Source organism: Limulus polyphemus, unplaced genomic scaffold (assembly GCF_000517525.1).
Source record: "Limulus polyphemus unplaced genomic scaffold, Limulus_polyphemus-2.1.2 Scaffold2013, whole genome shotgun sequence".
Classification (NCBI taxonomy): Eukaryota; Metazoa; Arthropoda; class Merostomata; order Xiphosura; family Limulidae; genus Limulus; species Limulus polyphemus.
The window spans coordinates 162162-164996 of record NW_013667623.1 but is presented as its reverse complement, the minus strand read 5'-3'; the positions used below and the strand labels follow the sequence as shown (position 1 = coordinate 164996).

Sequence of the window (2835 nt, the reverse complement as noted above, 5' to 3'; positions counted from 1 at the left end):
TTGTATATTCGACCACAATAAAACATCTACGTACTCTTAATAAGACTAATATCTTTGATACCATTGTGTAATACTTCATAATAAAAAACACACTAAATTCATATGAAATGAAAACCACAAAAAAAAGGTGCATATACAGTTAACAATACAAAGATTAAATAGTTAAATTCAACTATTAATTATAAGCTAAAAATTTGTTCTTTTTCTTTTTTTTTTACACATTCGTCTCCAAGTTGTTTTTTAATATACTAAATATCAGGGTTCAGTTTCACAAAATTTTTTTAGATCTTTAAGTTCTTTCCTTTAATTAAACCTTAACATCAAATTTAAGAATTCTGTAAGTTGTTTCATAAAGCTATCTTAAGAATGTCTTAGATAAAAATGATTCACAAAGTATCTCAAGAATATGATGTGATGGGAATATGGTAATCCTATAAATCAGACTGGATGGTTAGTTATGTTAAATGGAATTTGGACAAAAAGTTCTAATGTCACAGTTTTTTTCCATAAGTTTTAATAAATATAACATATCTGTGTGTTTTATTTATTTAAACAAGATTTTTTTTCAGTTACTTAAGAAAAAACAAAAGTGTCCCCAGAAAGAATTAACATCGAAGGAACGGTGGGGCTGTTTGCATCATCACCTGTAACAAATGAAAATGGTGATCGATTTAGAACCTTCAGCAATGTCAATGGACTTTGCATTGGCAATTCCTTCTTCCAACACAAACGCATACATAGATGGACTTGGAGGTCGCCTGATGGCCAAATTAAAAATGAAATTGATTACATATGTATTAGTAAGCATTGGCAAAGATCTCTGATGGATGTAAGATCATACAGAGGAGCAGACGTTGGTTCAGATCATAACTTAGTAATCGGAAAGTTCAAAGTGAAATCTAAAGTGCAGCAGAAGACTAAGAAACCTAAGGCTTTTGCAGTGAATAAGTTAAAAGATCCTAGGGTGGCAGAAGAGTTTCAACTTAAGTTGCATAATAAATTCGAAGTCCTTGAAAATCTAGAGAACATAGAGACACATTGGGAAGGTTTTAAAAATAACATTCATGAAGTGGCCGAAGAAGTACTGGGTAGAAGAAGATGAACCAATAGAGAAAGGTGGATTAGTGATGGTACGTGGACGGTGATTGATGAAAGGAAAAGGGTCAAGCAACTGAGAGAAGCAGCAACTAGACAGGATTATGGTGACTTAGCTGGGTGATATAACAAACTAGATAGAGAAGTGAAAAGGAGGTGTAAGAATGATAAGAATCAATGGATTGAAGATAAAGGGAATGAAGCACAGGAAGCTGCAGATAGAGGTGATAGTAAAACTGTATATAAGATAACAAAAGAGCTTACATCTGGTTTTAAAAGTAGTGGAGGTGTACCTATTAAAGCAAAAAATGGCACGAGACTGACTACGGAAAGAGAACAACTGGAAAGGTGGAAAGAACATTTTAATGAAGTCCTGAACCAATGTGAACCTGATATTTTGTTAGACTTATCTAATGAAAATGTCGGAGCAATTTTGAATGTAAACCTAAATGACATATCTCTAGAAGAAGCTAGAAGAGTGTTGCAAAATCTGAAAAACAACAAAGCAGCAGGGTTAGATGAGTTGCAACCTGAATTACTGAAGAACGGAGGTCAAGCGTTGGAACTGGAGTTAATAAATATTTTTAACAAGATTTGGCGACAGGAAACTATTCCATCAGAATGAGGTCAGGGTGTGATTGTCACTATTCCGAAAAAAAGGAGACCTAAGTGATTGTAACAACTGGAGAGGAATTTCTTTACTATCAATACCTGGTAAAGCTTTTTGTTATATATTATTAGAAAGGTTGAAAGATGAAGTAGATGCCTTATTAAGGGAAGAACAGGCTGGATTCAGAAGCGGAAGATCATGCACTGAACAGATATTTATCTTACGAAACATCATAGAACAAACTTTAGAATTTAAAGGTCAAATGAACTTAAACTTTATCCGTAAAGCCTTTGAAAGTGTCCATCGAGAAATGTTGTGGAAAATTGTGGGACTATATGGTGTACCAGAAAAATGTATAAACATATTCAAAAGTCTTTATGAAAACTCCAGTAGTTGTGTAAAAACTAACATTGGGACCACGGAGTACTTTAATATATACAGTGGAGTGAGACAAGGTTGTGTGTTATCTCCCTTTTTCTTTCTTTTGGTGGTAGATTTTGTCATGAAAAAAGCGATGAATGTTGGTGATGGGATAATGTGGGGTGATGGAACTTAACTGATTTGGACTTTGCAGATGATATCGCTTTAATTGGGAAAGATAGACAGAACATCCAAGATATGACAAGGAATTTACAAGAGATTGGTAAAAAAGTTGGGCTTAGAATAAATGCTACGAAAACTAAGACCATGACAGTTGGACACAATATGGACAGGGCAGTAAAGACTGAAGGATCAGAGATTGAAGATGTACAAGATTTCGTGTATTTGGGTAGTAAGATAGCGGCTAACAGAGAATCAGACATTGATGTTCAAGCAAGACTTAATAGAGCTACAGGTGTGTTCAATAGGCTTCGACCTATTTGGAATTCGAGCACCATCAGAAAAGAGACTAAAATAAAATTATACTCCGCCATCGTAATACCTACAGCCTTGTATGCTAGTGAAACCTGGAGAAGAACAGCAGCTATGAAGAATAAGGTGAATGTATTCCATCAGAAATGTTTGAGAAAGATCTTAAAAATATCATATAGAGATCATGTGAGAAATGAAGAAGTTTTGCGAAGGGCAGGTCAAAGGGACCTGCAAGAATCTGTTAATAAGAGAAGGCTTAGATTTGCAGGACATGTACT

At 34.4% G+C, this 2835-nt stretch overlaps 2 protein-coding genes across 6 annotated transcripts in view; one reads left to right on the top strand and one right to left on the bottom strand.

Moving 5' to 3' along the window:
* LOC106465650 (rhotekin-2-like) overlaps positions 1-2835 on the bottom strand; it is a 159864-nt gene that overhangs the window by 1581 nt on the left and 155448 nt on the right. The window lies entirely within an intron of this gene.
* LOC111087326 overlaps positions 1-2835 on the top strand; it is a 106699-nt gene that overhangs the window by 2744 nt on the left and 101120 nt on the right. The window lies entirely within an intron of this gene.